Source organism: Neoarius graeffei, chromosome 4 (genome assembly GCF_027579695.1).
Source record: "Neoarius graeffei isolate fNeoGra1 chromosome 4, fNeoGra1.pri, whole genome shotgun sequence".
NCBI lineage: Eukaryota > Metazoa > Chordata > Actinopteri > Siluriformes > Ariidae > Neoarius > Neoarius graeffei.
Genome location: NC_083572.1, coordinates 60,749,187 through 60,766,896, shown reverse-complemented (window position 1 = coordinate 60,766,896; position 17,710 = coordinate 60,749,187). Strand labels below are relative to the sequence as shown.

The 17,710-nt window shown below is 40.2% G+C and overlaps 1 long non-coding RNA gene across 2 annotated transcripts; it reads right to left on the bottom strand.

The window, feature by feature from the left end:
- Positions 1-7,836: 7,836 nt before the first annotated feature.
- Positions 7,837-11,583, bottom strand: LOC132884422 (uncharacterized). 2 transcript variants are annotated; one of them, XR_009654455.1, is made up of 2 exons: positions 11,442-11,583; positions 7,837-8,160 (listed from the first exon to the last, which is right to left on the bottom strand). It is a non-coding gene; the product is annotated as an uncharacterized LOC132884422 (long non-coding RNA). The 2 variants fall into 2 exon arrangements; XR_009654456.1 differs by having other exon boundaries at positions 11,446-11,583.
- Positions 11,584-17,710: the final 6,127 nt, after the last annotated feature.

The window sequence follows — 17,710 nt, the reverse complement described above, 5'->3', positions numbered from 1 at the left end:
TTATGCAGAAATATAGAAAATTCTAAAGGGTTCACAAACTTTCAAGCACCACTGTATGTGGGAAGTGTGAGTTCAGTTATTAATTAATTCTTCAACAACCTCTTTATCCAGGTCAGGGTCATGGGTGATCCGGAGCCTATCCTGGGAACACTAAGGCCCTGTTTACATTATTTCGAATCAGCGGATCATCAGATTAACGTTTTTAAAACGATTCGTGTGCACACAGCAACGCCAATACACGATTCGCGTGCACACAGCAACGCCAATACACGGATATGCTAATCACATGACTAATTAGACGTCACGTCACATGATCCCAGTGCATATCGGGCATGCGCAAGTCACTCACCACTTGCAAGTGGAAGGATGGCAAGCGAACACCTTCTCCAGCAGATAAACACACCTGGCTGTGATGTTCATGTTCTCACTGAGTTTAAGCGCCTGAAGGAGGTTGAAATGTGTAAATAAACCTCATTGCAGCTCAGCGCTTCCTCCTGCGCTCCAAATCACTCCGCCCTGAACAGCGAGTGCCCTCTGGAGGGTGCGCACTCCGGCCCTGCGCAGCTCACAGAGCGCGCGAGTGAAGCTCACGAGCAGTGATTCGGGACTGAGCCGCTGTGTGTGTGATCCCAACGCCAGCGAATCAGGAAGGTGGATGTCACAGTGACGTTGTCCAATGACGACGTCAGCTAGAGCTCAGCACAGCGTATCCGTGTATCCTCAATGTTTACACAGCACCGGACCAGACACAAACTGGATTGAATACGTGGGCTCTGGCGGATTCCCGTTTCCCGGCGTTTCCCGGCGTTTTAATGTGAACGGACAGTGCATCCGCGAAGAAAACGAGACAGATACGGTCTAATGTAAACTTGGCCTAAGATGTACTCTCTGGAAGTGTTTAGTCTTGAAGCTATTTATGTCATTACTGTCAAATACCAGTTAAATATCTCTGACAATAAAATGTAAGCCATAAACTGTAACTTAAAGTTTGACTCAATGCTAGTCATAATACTAGCATTGAGAGGCCATGCACTGTGAATAAATATATTTGCTACAAAATGTGTACTTAAGTTTAGTATTGGGCAGCATGGTGGTGTAGTGGTTAGCGCTGTCGCCTCACAGCAAGAAGGTCCTGGGTTCGAGCCCCGTGGCCGACGAGGGCCTTTCTGTGTGGAGTTTGTATGTTCTACCCGTGGCTATGTGGGTTTCCTCCGGGTGCTCCGGTTTCCCCCACAGTCCAAAGACATGCAGGTTAGGCTAATTGGTGGCTCTAAATTGACCGTAGGTGTGAGTGTGAATGGTTGTTTGTCTCTATGTGTCAGCCCTGTGATGATCTGGTGACTTGTCCAGGGTGTGCCCCGCCTCTCACCCATAGTCAGCTGGGATAGGCTCCAGCTTGCCTGCAACTATGTACAGGATAAGTGGTTACGTATAATGGATGGATGGATGGAAGTTTAGTATTGCTTAAAAAAACGTGGTTAGAGAACACTGGTCCCACGATACTGGAAAACAACATTGGTTTAAATTGTTCATGATCAGGAAATAATCTTCACATAGTTTTGTTTTGAAGTTGAATAAATATAAAGCTAGATAAGCTGATTGCTATTATAATCACTTTTAATTGCCTGTCATGTCAGGCAACTGAGCGTGATGGAATTTGTCCTCTCCCTGTGACTGAGGAAGATTACTCAAAAGATATGGGAGTATATGGCAGAAATCCAACACGAACTGGCAACACACTGACTGGGATGAAAAGTGGTGCTTTGTGTGGAGGGAACAAAACACTTCAGCTCACAGGTTTGGCACTGGGTGGTAGTGCCTTTGTTGTTCACAGGGGTGGCCTCATAAGTCGCTAAAGACTGCTGAGTCTTTACTGTGGGAATGTTATAAACAGAAACCTATCAGAGTATTTTATAGCCCACTTTATATCGGCTCTGCTTGACATTTATAACCCAATGATTGCTCCTTGCTTTTTGCCCTTAAATAATTGGCCTCTTAGTAGAATTTTTACATCTAGATCGCTGAAAGTTTGAAACGCTGACTCTGACACTTTGAGCTCATATTCATTATGCCGTTTCACCTCCAATATCCTGTAGTAGACTGCAAAAATAACAGTAACTTTGTCAGTGTCAAAATGTACCTGATTTTATGTCAGATGATTATATTAATGTTGATTCTTAGCCAGTAGTTCTGCTGGCAGTATTTTCTAACCATCAACAATTGCTTTAAATCTCCAGGTTGACACACTGGATATAATCTTTCATTTGGTTCTGCTGGAGTTGGGTCGGATTTCCCTCAAGTGCTAAACATAGTCTCAACACATGTAAACATTGAACCAGAAATAGCTGGTCTGTGAATATGGTATTACAAAAGGCAGAAAGTAGAGATGTGCTGCTTGAACATGTCTGAGCAGAATAACACCCTTATGTTTACTTGTGGGCTCAAAGCTTAAGTTGGCTTAACAGTAAGAGAGAACAGTATCATCCTGGACCAAAGTAGGCATTCTTCTAATATTAGACTCTGAGAAGTAATGAAATACAAGACACTCCATATATGAGTAAATACGCAGCCGGAATAAATTTGGATTTGGGTAAGAATCTGTTCCAGGCCTATTTGTTGCTAAGGCAATGACAGGACAAATCTGAATTAAAGGACTATAGAAGGAGTTGTGTCATACTGCCATCTAGTGGTAGAATGGATTATCTACAGGGTGTTTAAAAAATTTTTGATATCCTTTCACAATGTAATAACTTTGCCAATTCTCCTTCAATTGACCTCGAATTTTAACAGCATGTGTGGAAACAGGTCAAAATTTTATGTTTAATTTTTTTTTTTATCATTTTAGGAATAGAATACCATTCACTGGAAAAGAAAAGGCGTTTTGTGTGTAAGAGTGCTGTGTCTCAGGCGGCACACATACTGAAAATTTGTGAAATCGTTCATGGAATCCATATACCTTTGAATTTCTCGTTCAAATTTTGAGGAATAAATCTTATATTTCTCAACATCAAGGCTGTTCAGTTTAATTTGCCTCGACTATGTAGTTTCTGGGATATTTACATCTCAAATAATATCAAATTTTTTGAAACACCCTGTATTTAGACAGATTTTTAAGAAGGTATTACCAAACCAAAATAAAGTATGCATAGAAAGGCACATCTACAGTCATCCAGCCATCCATTATCTGTAGCCGCTTATCCTGTACAGGGTTGCAGGCAAGCTGGAGCCTATCCCAGCTGACTATGGGTGAGAGGCGGGGTACACTCTGGACAAATCGCCAGGTCATCACAGGGCTGACACATAGACACAAACAACCATTCACACTCACATTCACACCTACGGTCAATTTAGAGTCACCAGTTAACCTAACCTGCATGTCTTTGGACTGTGGGGGAAACCGGAGCACCCGGAGGAAACCCACGCAGACATGGGGAGAACATGCAAACTCCACACAGAAAGGCCCTCGCCGGCCACGGGGCTCGAACCCAGAACCTTCTTGCTGTGAGGCGATAGCGCTAACCAATACACCACCATGCCACCCTTTACTACAAACATACTACACTATATTTAACAAAAAGAAAAAATATATATAGTGCTTCATGTCTGTTTGTTAAATGTCAACCACATGAATCCAATCCAAAGCATGTCTAGGCAATGTAATGCCCTTACATTTATTGATGTTTACGTTCTGATACTGAGACTAGATCTACAACCTACTAACACTGAACACTGGCTGTTGCATTTTGTGTATGAAGAATACAGACATAGAGTTTACTGTGTTGAAAAAATAGTACATCAGGCCACAGAAAGGGCAGCATGGTGAAGCAGCAGGTTGTGCCTCACAGTACCAGGGTCTGTGGGCAGATCCTCAGCTCCACTTATTCTGATCTCTACAGAGTGCTGCATATTTCACATCCCTCCCACATCACAAAAAATGTTTATAAGTCGATTGGCTACTCCAAAATGCCCCAGTGATGAACTGGTACTCTAACCTGCACACAGTGTTCCGTGGAAAAATTACTGAGAAATGATACTTTAGTGAGGAAATAACACACTACAGGATAACTTACTGTGTTAAACTCTTGTGCAAGTAAAAATAAAAGTATCCAAGCAAAAATGTACTGAAGCCAAAGTAAAAAAGTTGCTACTTTGTCTTTTTTTGCCTGAAAACATCATTCAGTGTCTGTAGGTTTGTTTGTCATACTGGACGTATGACTAATGCTACGTTGTTTCACTGTCGCCTCACAGCCAGAATGTCTGGGTTCGAGCCCTGTGCCCGACGGGAGCCTTTCTGTGTGGAGTTTACCTGTTCTCCCCGTGTCTGCGTGGGTTTCCTCCGGGTGCTCCAGTTTCCCCCACAGTCCAAAAGCATGCAGTTAGGTTAACATGGGGCGGCCTTGGGCTGAGGTGCCCTTGAGCAAAGCACTGAACCCCCAACTGTTCCCCAGGCGCTGTAGTATAGCTGCCCACTGCTCTGGGTATGTGTGTGTGCTCATTGCTCACATGTATGTGTGTTCACTACTTCAGATGACTTAAATGCAGAGAATGAATTTCACTGTGCTTGAGTGTGCATGCGACAAATAAAGGCTTCTTCTTCTTCTAAAATGAATTAAATCAGAAATTAAATATCCAGTAAGTAAGCAACATTTTCGATGAGTATATTTACCATTAAAATTCGATTGCTGCCTGGTAGCTGGTGGTATCGATGCTAACCCGGCATTAGAAAAGAAAACAGGCTAATTTTTAAAACAGCCATAATACCCCAAAATACTTTTTGTACTGAGGTGGAGTTCATGCTTTCTATGCAGGCAAATAGGTGCCTTATTTTATGTAAGGCTTTGTTTACTCCAGCATTAGTGAAACATTTTACTGAGTAGAACCAGAGGAGCTCATGCTCAAGTTTGACACTGCAGTCCAGTCACTTATCCAACTTAAGATGCATCTGTATGGCTATAGCATCAACTATATCATGTGGCACAGGAAGGTCACCATCAATGACAAATCTGCATGATATTTGACACTTTTTTTAAATACCTTGATCAACTTTATTGGATGCTAAACTAAACCCATTTGGTATATACAGTACTGTGGAAAAATCTTAGGCACCATATTTTTTTTTCATACAAACTTTGTTATAGATTTCTATTTTATGACTTCTACATTATCGAGTCAGTACAAAAACATTTTAGAGTTCCAAACGTTCGTTTTCCAGCACAAAATTTAATGTTCGGGGAAAAAAAAATGTCTGTATCTGAGCTGCATATTACATAAGAGACCACTTTTCAGATTAAAAAAGAAAACATAATGAAGGCTACTGGAATTTGCTGCAAAATTAAAGGTAGACTGACTTTCAGATTTTTCAAGTTTAGGTCATAAAAAGAATTTTCCCTGACACCCAATTATTTTTGTTTAGTGGAACAAAAGCTACTGAATTCGAATCACAGACTTCCAATAGAACAATTAATAAATTTAGGGCCACGTGGCCCTAAATTCTCCGTTATTATTTCTTGCTTCACCATGATCCAATACAAGATACTACGTCATGCATCACGTGGTGGGCTTTCCCTGTTCACGCAAGGCATTGTGAGAAACAAATTTGAAACAGGAGAGAAAAATGGAAGACACAACTGAAATGTGGAAGACCGAGTACAGTAATGGAAAATGAGAAGAAAATATGTTATGTTGCGAAGGAAAGGAACCGCAGGACCAAGCTTATAAATATCGGCAGTCAGCGAGCACCTCGGTGTGATCGGCTGTTCATTTGTGATAGAATGATGTAACTGTTAGTGCACAGTCAAAGGTAAACCTGTAGATGGCAGTAATACAACACTGTGGATGCCAGCTGCTATAAAACCCAAGGGAAGAAAAAGACAACGACGAAAAGTGAACATGCACATGCGCACACTGGACTTCCCCGTCTCCTTGACTGCGCAAAGCGAGTGAATTCATGCACATTATTTGCTCGGAAATCCCCTCAAATTAAATAACTTCCCAGCCACAGAATGGCCTAGTTTTTTTTTTTGTTTGTTTGGTTTTTTTTAGATATTACAGAAATAAACGTGTATCACAATGACCAAATTTCAGAGGGAACTAAATTTCACTGGTTTTATGAAATCAAAAGCCCGTCTACTTTTAAGAAGCAAGTGTGACAGTCAAAATGTCCAGAAGAACTTCTGCAAGAAGCTCAGTAAAATCTACAGCTCATCCATCCATTATCCATAACCGCTTATCCTGTGCAAGACTGCAGGCAAGCTGGAGCCTATCCCATCTGACTATGGGCGAGAGGCGGGGTACACCCTGGACAAGTCACCAGATCATTGCAGGGCTGACACAAAGGCTACGTTTACACTAGACCGTATCTGTCTCGTTTTCTTCGCGGATGCACTGTCCGTTTACATTAAACCACCTGGAAACGCCTGGAAACGGGAATCCGCCAGCGTCCACGTATTCAATCCAGATCGTGTCAGCTCCGGTGCTGTGTAAACATTCAAAATGCGCGGATACGCTGTGCTGAGCTCTAGCTGGCGTCTCATTGGACAACGTCACTGTGACATCCACCTTCCTGATTCGCTGGCGTTGGTCATGTGACGCAACTGCTGAAAAACGGCGCGGACTTCCGCCTTGTATCACCTTTCATTAAAGAGTATAAAAGTATGAAAATACTGCAAATACTGATGCAAATACTGCCCATTGTGTAGTTATGATTGTCTTTAGGCTTGCCATCCTTCCACTTGCAAGTAGTAAGTGATATGCGCTGGGATCTCACACACAGCGGCTCAGTCCCGAATCGTGGCTTGTGCACTTCACTCGCGCGCTGTGTGAGCTGCGCAGGGCCGGAGTGCGCACCCTCCAGAGGGCACTCGCTGTTCAGGGCGGAGTGATTTGGAGCGCAGGATGCCTGCGGAGCCGAGCGTATCCGCGTATTGGCGTTGCTGTGTGCACGGCTAACGGTTTTAGTGTAAACGCGAATCGTTTTAAGAACGTTAATCTGATGATCCGCTGATTCGACGTAATGTAAACGTAGCCAAAGACAAACAACCATTCACACTCACATTCACACCTATGGTCAATTTAGAGCCACCAATTAACCTAATCTGCATGTCTTTGGACTGTGGTGGAAACCACGCAGACACAGGGAGAACATGCAAACCCCACACAGAAAGGCCCCCGTTGGCCACTGGGCTCGAACCCAGAACCTTCTTGCTGTGAGGCAAGAGTGCTAACCACTACACCACCATGCCACCCCACCTACAGCTAATTTCCTTATAAAATTGCACTAACTGTACCTGAGACTACTTTTTTTTCTGAAAGCAAAGAGTCGTCTCATGCCAAACATTGACTTTTTTCATGTATTAAACATAGAAACATTTCATTTAATTATTTTTAAGGTATTTTTGCTCTACAGCATTTCACTGCATGCGCCTAAGACTTTTGCACAGAACTGTATAATCATTGACTAGATGAGGTGAGCACTTTGTGATTTGTAACGAGTACTTTGAAGCTTTAAATAAAAATGTAAGGAGTAAAGAGTGTTTCTTGGAAATGTAATGAAGCAAACTGATCCAATTTCACTAATACTAGTATTAAATGTTAAATACAAATATGCCAAAAAATAATACTTAACTACAGTAACAAAGTACAATTACTCAAGTATTTTTCATCCTCCATTTCTAGGATAGGCTCAAGATCGCAGGTAGTTAGATGTGTGACTTTATTTAAAAAAATAAATAAATAAAAAAGCTGATCAAAAGTTGAAAAACTCATTTAAATCTTAAATAACTTGAACTCAGTTTTCATTTAGGTTCTGCACAATGACAACAGAACAGTGGCACTGGATAATGATCAATCTGCTTTATTGATGAATTTGAGAAACAAATTCACATTACAGTAATTTACCAAATTAAAAAAAAAGCAAGTAAACAAATAACACATATATCCATCACAGTAAAATTCATTCCCTTCAATCAAAATGTCACTCTTCCACCGAGGAGGGATTATGTGTTTGGGCTGGACGTCCGCACAGCCTGGAGAACACTGATTTCAAATGGTGCTAGATGTCAGGAATCACTCTATGGCACCATCTGAATTCAGCTTCTCAAAGCAGCTCAGCTTAACTCCTCGTGTCGTGTTATTACCTCCTCATGCAGAAGAACACGATTGCTGCAACAAAAAACGGCAGATTATTAGAGCAACAAGTAGAATGTCCAATACATGTTTCATACTGTCTACGTAACCATTAGTAACATTAAAAGGCTGTTTCATTAGTTTCAGCCATGGCTAATGGCATCTGTACCAGCACATCAGATTATTTTTCTGCATAATGATCCACAATCATTTTTAACTGCGCATTAAATTATGACCCTTGAAACTTTTTTTCTTTTAGAAAAACATTGTTATTATATCATCTGTTATTCTGTAAAAGCCCGGCTTGTACTATTATCCATAACTATTACTTTTAAAGCAGGTGATAAATTAATCATTTGTGACTATCTCTGTGTAGCATAACCTTTTATTGTTTTTTTAAAGGCTTTATCAGGGATAAATTGAGTTCATATGTTTAAAATCTTTATTTTTTTTATGTGTAAAGCTGCTTTGCGACAATGTCTATTATTAAAAGCTCTATACAAATAAATTGACTATTAGTCCTTACAGAGCTATTTTCTTTGATTATGGATGGATTTGCTGTAACTGCGCACCGACAGAGAATTTTCTGGAACAACTGCTGTTTTCTGTAGGGGAGGGGGCCCTCAGTGTGAGTGTGTATAATTGAGTGCTGTTAGACAGGAGGGGATATCGAAAGAGAGGGGTTTTTTTTAAATAACAGAAATGATGGGGAGGCAGATTTATTTGTTTACAAGTTTACAATGTTTTCTTGATCAGCAGCTCAGTTTAGCTCTCGGGTGGCTGCTTCAGTACACCTGACCTCTTGTGTAACACTGAACTAAATCTTAAAGAGACAGGCCTGCGGCGTTTTGCTTTGCAGCACAGTAATGCAGAACTGCTGAAAACAGTATCATCTGCGGCTGTGTATTGGCGCATATATGCAATTATACTGCACTCCTGAGGTGTGTGTGTGTGTGTGTGTGTGTGTGTGTGTGTGTGTGTGTGTGTGTGTAAGACGCACAGGTGACAGGTATATGGATAATCCTCTTATAGCTTAGGTCCTTAAATATAACTGACAGTTCAGTCACTGAGATAAAGGATCCCTAAACCCCTGATCATTGCTCATCATTTATCCGAATGAAAACAATGATGCAACTGGCAAGAAATTTAATCTTGTTTTTTTTCTCTCTCACATGACAGTCCACCATGCATATTTCTTCCATCAACAAGTTTTATTATTACCACAGCATGGTCTGTTCTCTATATAACAGCACTAGATATCAAGGGGTCCATAAAAGACATCTCTCTCTCTCTCTCTCTCTCTAAAAAAGAAAAAAGGCTCAGAATCAGGCCATGTTGAAGTGTTTATCGTTGTTGTACAACGCGACATGCTTAATTACAAGAACTCATTAGAGTAACTGGAGCTGATACTGAGCAGCGAGAAACTAAGTGTGCTTCTTTGAAATGAGGGAGGCCTGCCAGTCTGGTAAATATAGCTGGAAATTGCCTTAATGTGATTATGTGACACGTCAACACAGGTCTCAGCCTGTTTCCCTGCCTCTTTATCTTCTTCTATTGACACACAGTGTTTGCTGAATATTAAATAGTAATAAAATACATCATACATCGATAAAATTATTTCTTTTTTTATTGAATTGGCGTAGAAGCCATTTATCAGGGCTTACACGACCTCGGTTACTGATATTGTAACCTTGAGCTGATCTGGTCATTTCTATTTACTTTTAGATTTGTTTGGCTTTCTGTATCCACAGCTCACATACAAGCTTTGTTGTTATTCATTATTGTCAGTAACCACTGTATTCTGGTCAGTACCACAATTATTCATATTATATTATATTTATTATATTATTCAGAATGACAAATACAAGTAAAACAGATGACCATACAAAAAAAAGGTTGAGGAAACAGACAGTGTAAGTCAGCCCATCTCCACATTCCAGATAGCTATATCATGTTTATATTATCTAGGAGTGTAAGCCAACAGGCCCTTCCTCTTCCTGATTATAGCACATTTATGTGCGCTTTTCAGTGAGGAAACGCATAACTTATTACAACAGTGACACCTAGAGGACAAACCCTGTATAGCGCTTCATTCTTGTTTACTTCTTTCAACCCTAAGTGCGCACTAACAGTCATTTCTTGTGCTGGAGAGCCTGTAACACACTGAACAACACATTAATATGCTCCATCAACTTCACCAAGAGAGACAAACTGTATTTTGGTATATGTGTTGTGCCAGTGTGCACTGATCCAGTAACAGAGATGAAGATGATAGTGCTGTATGATGCTGTGACTGAAGCTAAACGTAGTTACGTGAATGGGTTGAACGGTGCAACTGGATATAATATATTATAACAATAATAATTATCATATTTACTATATACCACATACTCTGATCCACTGCAGGTGGGCGTGGCGATGGCGCCCCGCCTCTCAAATCAATTACATTGTTTTGTAATAATCACTCCGTCATGCAGATGTTATGCAGGTTCTGTTGGCTTGAGTATACAAAGAAAGGCAGACAGTGGTGTTGTAAAACAGCCCAATCTGGCAACCCAGTCCTGTAACATTATTGCGCATCTCTGTCTTGCGCAGCATCCTTTATTGTAGGGCTCACATGACGTCGTCTGTCTCGCCTCTTGGCTTTGTCTAAAACAACAGTCTGACTAAACAGTGTGACAGTATCTACAGCACATCAAATTAGCAGCAGGAAGTGCAAACACACAGGAAGCTCAGGAAAAGCAGGCTAGTAGCATCATGCTAAAAGTACTTCGTCATAGTGATAAAGGCATCACTCTTGTCTAAGGGGTCGGTGCGAACTGCATGTGGACTAACTAAGAGTAACTATAGTTACATGTGAAATAGGCAAAACTACACTACTTTGGCGTGTAGTAGTCTATGTAGTAGATGGTATGCGGATTTGGACGCAGCCCAGAACTTCAGAGCGCCTCTTGCGCAGGTAAAATTCCCGACGACTCTCCGCTCCTGTAGCGCAACAGCTCCGTCCCCCTATGACGCAGTAATATATCCCAACACAGGCCTGGAGACTAATGAAATGCTTATGCAAACGCTTTCGCAATCGCAGTTTAAAGCATTAATGGGGCATCTAACGGACATTGTGCGTTGTTGTTGTGGTTTTATTTCTCTTCAAATTTGAGAATGAAATTATGTTAGTCTGTTTTTATAAAAAGGAAGAAAAAAAAGGCTTGAATACCCCAAGCACATTTAAAGTGGCTATATTAAGTGTTAGTGACGGAGTTATTATAAATACTTTAAAATAACAATTATTGAAATCGAAAATAAAAAGAGAAACATACTTACTTAGATGAGACGCAGCTGGATGATGATGCAGTGTTTGAACATGTTTACTTTTCTCCCTCCGGTGTTTTCTTCGCCGCTTGTTTAGTCTGAGGACTTCATGAGCCGCTTCCAGGCTTCAATCAGAGACCTTTTGCATCATTGTAGCGTCCCAGTCGAATTTTCTACGGCGCAGCGCAAACGCCACGCCCACAACACTCCCCCAATTTCTGATTGGTTAGACACTGCTGCTGTACCAACGTCACGGCGGAATCACATGCGGCCGACGCGTGTTTACAAACATTGGAGGGGATCACGTGGTGGGGGAAAGGCTTTTATTTATTTATTTTAAATTTATGATTATTGTTCACCACATGTTGTCTAGCCGATTCTGCATTACACTTTGAAGGGGAGGCGAACAACAACAACAACAACAACAATAATAATAATAATAATAATAATAATAATAATAATAATACCCTTACGAAAATTAACCATGGTTTTACTATGAAAACTAACCATGGTTTTACCATGGTTTATAGTTATTCATGGTTTTCATGTTTTTTTGGGTAACCATGAAAACCATGGTGCATTTTACCTCAATGTTCACTTAAATTTTTAGGTTCTAAGTAAATGTTAATGTATCTGGGCTGTTAATCGAGATCCTTCTCTCCAGCATTGACTGTTGGACGAAAGCATGGTAATACTACAGTTAGTGCATCCTTTTAAAAACCATACTATCCCTTTTTAAACTAATTTCGTAGTTACTATGACCTATTACACATACAACTATGATGCTACCACAGCTACTGCAGTACTATGGATAAACCACAGTAATGCTATGGTTGGTTCATAGTACTTAGAATCACCATGAAATACCATAGTAGATCCATGGTTACTACCATGGATGAACCATAGTAATACTATGGTTGGTTCATAGTACTTAGAATCACCATGAAATACCATAGTAGATCCATGGTTACTACCATGGATGAACCATAGTAATACTATGGTTGGTTCATAGTACTTAGAATACTACATGGTAGAATCATGGTTACTACATAAAAACCATGGTAAAACCATAGTAAACCATGGTAGATTTTCGTAAGGGTAAGATGTTTCGTAAGATGTTCCTAAAACAACTAGGATTAAAGAACTGCTCGATGTCGAAAAACAGTAATATGGAAAAGTGAAACGATAATTAGAAAGACGATGTCCGGCCTTGAATTTTGTACATGGCTACCAAATCTTGTCAGCCACTGGCCTTTCAGTAAATTTCCAGGTTCTCCCTTATATATATATATATATATATATATATATATATATATATATATATATATATATATATATATATATATATATATATTCAGGGGCGTAGCTAGGATTTTTCAAGGGGGGGGGGGGTCACACACTGACTGGCAGCCTGAGTGCATATTATGTAACAAAAAATAATTACCATTGCTAGATATATCTCTTCTTTTGGCTGCTCCCGATTAGGGGTCGCCACAGCGGATCTTTCGTCTCCATTGCTCCCTGTCTTCCACATCCTTCTCTACCACTTTCATGTCCTCTCTCATCACATCCATGTATCTCCTCTTTGGCCTTCCTCGTTTTCGTGTGCCTGGCAGCTCCATCCTCAACATTCTCCTTCCAACATGCTCTGCATCTCTTCTCTGGATGTGCCCATACCATCTCAGTCTCATCTCTCTTAGCTTAATTCCCAAGCTCTCCACACATGCTACACACTTCTGATGTGCTCGTTCCTTATCCTGTCCAACCTCCCATCGCAAACCTTAACATCCTTAACTCCACCACCTTCAACTTTGCCTCCTGTCTCTTCATTAAGGGTACGGTCTCCAATCCATACGTCATAGCTGGTCTCACTACTGTCTTATACATCTTACCTTTCACTTTTGCTGGGACTTTACAAATGACTCCCAGAATCCTTCTCCAACTGCTCCACCCTGCCTGCACTCTCTTTCTCACCTCACTATCGCAGCCCCCATTTTCCTGCATAGTTGACCCCAGGTACTTGAATTCAGTTTAGTCACTTGAGTTTAATAATAATAATAATAATAATAATAATAATAATAATAATAATAATAATAATTGCAGTTGTATTGTTTGGATCTGACAGAAAAAGAAAGACTGTGTGCAGATATCAGCCCTTCCATTATCCCAATCCATGACTGTGTAATGTGTATAAATAACTATATGTCTGCTGTACGTTCTTGATTGTATTCTTGATAACTATTATTTCAGTAATTTTGCAGAAAAATAATCTGAACATGGTGACTGCAGTGTCTGTTTGTATACTCGATGGGGCGCTGTTTGTCAAAGTATCTCCCCTACATCATCACACTCATTCATTCTCTTGGTGCTCCCCCTCAACCCCCTCGGAAACTCGTCTACATAACCGAATTAGCGCTTGGATCATTATCCAGAATCACTGCAGAGCAAATATAATATCGGAAAATTGTTCAAAACGTCTAAACATTTATGATGTATTTCCTGGGCTTTTATTTATTTATTTATTTTATTTTTTTAATCCAAGAGTCATTATCAAATATATAAATTAGACCCCGAGCACCATAGATGCAAAGACCCTACTGGATCTGTAAGAATTTTTTTTTTCTTCAAGACTTGACCATTTTTGCTGTGGTTCCCATGGGCTCATGAAATTTGGCACACACAGATTGTTTGTGACAGTTTCTTAGGGACAGAGCTTTGGCTCCCACTAACTTTATGGTGCCACCATTTGTAATTGAGTCCTGTGCCTGGCATATAATTTCACATGCATCCACCAAATCTGGTACACATGTGTCTCCCGAAAACAAACACATTTATACATTGCTTTAGCCACGCCCAACAGGAAGTGAGTTATTTTGGATTTTTGCATTTTGACACTTGTTTCATTTTGAAATATTCCTCCTAGGAGGTTCATCGGATTCATGTCAAATTTGGTATACGTGATGTTGTTTTATTGTGACACAAACAATAACTAAGATGAAAAAACAGAAATCTGGAGTGTGCATAGGTATTCACCCCCTTTCATATGAAACCCTTAAATAAGAGCTGGTCCAACCAATTCACTTCATAAGTCACATAATTAGTTGATTAAGAACCACCTGTGTGCAATCAAAGTGTCACATGATCTGTCACATGATGTCTGTAAAAATCAACCTGTTCTGGAAGGACCCTGACTCTGCAACACTACTAAGCAAACAACAGGAAAACTAAGGAGCCTCCAAACAGGTCAGAGACAACGTTGTGGAGAAGTATAGATCAGGGTTGGGTTCTAAAAAATATCCCAAACTTTGACTCTCCCACAGAGTGCCATTAAATCCATTATAGCAAAATGGAAAGAATATGGCATCACTACAAACCTAACAGGAGAAGGTCTTCCACCAAAACTTATAGACCGGGCAATGAGGGCATTAATCAGAGATGCAACAAAGACACCAAAGATAACAATGAAGGAGCTGTAAAGATCCACAGTGGAGATGGGAGTATCTGTCCATAGGAGCACTTTAAGTTGTACACTCCACAGAGTGGGGCTTTATGGAAGAGTGGCCAGAAAAAAGCCATTGCTTCCAGAAAAAAAAATAAGAAAACATGTTTGGAGTTTGCCCAACAGCATGTGGCAGACTCCCCAAACACATGGAAGAAGATTATCTGGTCAGATGAGACTAAAACTGATCTTTTTGCCATCATAGGAAACGCCATGTGTGGTGCAAACCCAACACCCTGAGAACACCATTCCTACAGTGAAGCATGGTGGTGGCAGCATCATGCTGTGGGGATGTTTTTCATCTGCAGGGACAGAAAAGCTGGTCAGGACTGAAGGAAAGATGGATGGCACTAAATACAGGGCAATTCTGGAGGAAAACCTGTCTGAGTCGGCCAGAGGCTTGAGACTGGGACGAAGGTTTACGTTCCAGCAGGACAATGACCCTAAATATACTGTTAAAGCTACACTGGAGTGGTTTAAAGGGAAACATTTAAATGTCTTGGAATGGCCTAATCAAAGCCCAGACCTCAATCCAATTGAGAATCTGTGGCATAACTTGAAGATTGCTGCACACCAACGCAACCCATCTAACTTGAAGGAGTTGGAGCAGTTTTGCCTTGAGGAATGGGCAAAAATCCCAGTGGTTAGATGTGCTAAGCTAATAGAGACATACCCCAAGAGACTTGCAGCTGTCATTGCAGCAAAAGGTGGCTCTACAAAGTATTGACCTGGGGGGGTTAATACCTATGCACACTCCAGATTTTTGTTTTTTCATCTTAATTATAATTTGTCACCAAAAAAATGCACCTTTAAAGTGGTAGGCATGTTGTTAAAATCAAATGGTGCCCTAAAAAAATCAATTTTAATTCCAGCTTGTAATGCGACAAAACAGAACAAACACCAAGGGGGATGAATACTTTTGCAAGACACTGTACATGAAGTCACTGATCTCCTGATTTTATATTGTGAAGGGATTTTTGATATGTTTTGAAGTGTTGCCATGGGGACATGATGAATTTGGGTACCTGACAACATATTTTTCAGGTCATTTCAATTAGTTTGATGACTGACAGGATTTCAATGAATCAATGAATAAGTAACTTGGGGGTTGGTCTAGATGAGCTTATGTCATGATGTTGCTCTATGTGATGATGCTGTTTATAGCATGCTAGCAGCAGTGTAATTCACTGGCTAATTAAAAACAAACTCTTTTAACCCTAAAGTTGACAGATGCACTATTGATGCTATTTCCTCTGAATAAGTCAGGGCTAGCTATTGGTGCTAGCTGCTGGGCTGGTTACATTCACTGGCCATAGGCCTTGCTAATGGAGCCGAGCCAAGGAGCTGGCTAAGAGTGGCTATCCAAGGAGACAAATAGGAAAAGATGGGTTTGACAAAAAAGGGTAATGAGAAGCAGACATTGTATTTTGTGACCTTGGTTAACTGTGGTATAAATTAATTGATTGTCAGGGATGAAGGTTGACAAATTCTCCTGATATGTCTTGAGCCCATGTAACCAGCCCATGATAATAGCATGAAACTTAAGGTGGCGACGAACATCGGATACAAAGGGATGCGACTGGGGCGCGCTGACAATGGAACGCAGCGGGCTGTAGCAGGGCAAAACAAAGGTGCGTGGCGGGTGCTAATTGTGAGCTCTCTCCTTTTTTTAAAAAACCTCCTTGGTATCTGCAACAAACTATACAAAAATAGTGAAATGAATCCTGTTAATGTTGGTGAGTATATTGTTTGGATAAAGTGTGGCTGAAAATAGCTGAAAATTTGAGAGTCCGGCTGGGGTCCACATGGACCCCAAATGAAAATCTATGATAGAAATTCTATAAATGCGTGCAACACAATAATCTGTAGTGTGTGGCAGGACAACCTGGTGAGTGACAACTACCTAATATAGCAGACAAAAAAATTGGTAACATAAAAAAAAAAATCACAAAATACATAGTGCTGGGGTCTACGTGGACCCCAAGTGTACTGACTAGGGTTTAAACTCCTAACGTTTGTGCACACACATGTAAAGACAATGTCTGAAAATGAGAATTTACATGCAGTTTCCCATTATACATGGAAGTAAAGAAAATTTGCCAGGTGCATATTTACACAGCACATAAAAGGGATTATGGTACATGAACAAGTGAAGTGTAAAGATTAGGTGTCAGTGTGTGCAGTCATTGAGGATAATGAGATTTATATGTTAAAAGGTATAACATATAAATTTATTAAAATTATTAAATTTATTATTAAATTTATTAAAATACATTTTTTTCTTGTTTTATTCAAAATCATGACACTGATGTTTATATTGTCTAAAAATGTACACAATCATGAATTTAACAGTAATATTCGTGTTTGTTTGTCAACACCTCAGCAAATGATTTGGGCATGTTGTGTGTTGTAGCTGGGAAATGTTATGAAATTGTACATGATAATTTAGCCACTTTTATAAGCAAGGACACAGCATGGAGTTGAACCCCACTCCAGACAAAGGTCGCCATGTTGGTTTATGTGGTTAAAACAAGTTAGTGGTGTTATTAATTCACTGATGTCAGGATGCATTTTGAATACTTTCTAAAAAAACAAACACTTTTATTTGTTGTCAAGTTTATTTGTATAGCACTTTTAACAACAGACATTGCCGCAAAGCAGCTTTACAGAAAATTAAATACTTTAAACATGAGTTAATTTTATCCCTAATTTATCCCCAATGAGCAAGCCTGTGGCGACGGTGGTGAGGAAAAACTCCCTCAGACAACATGAGGAAGA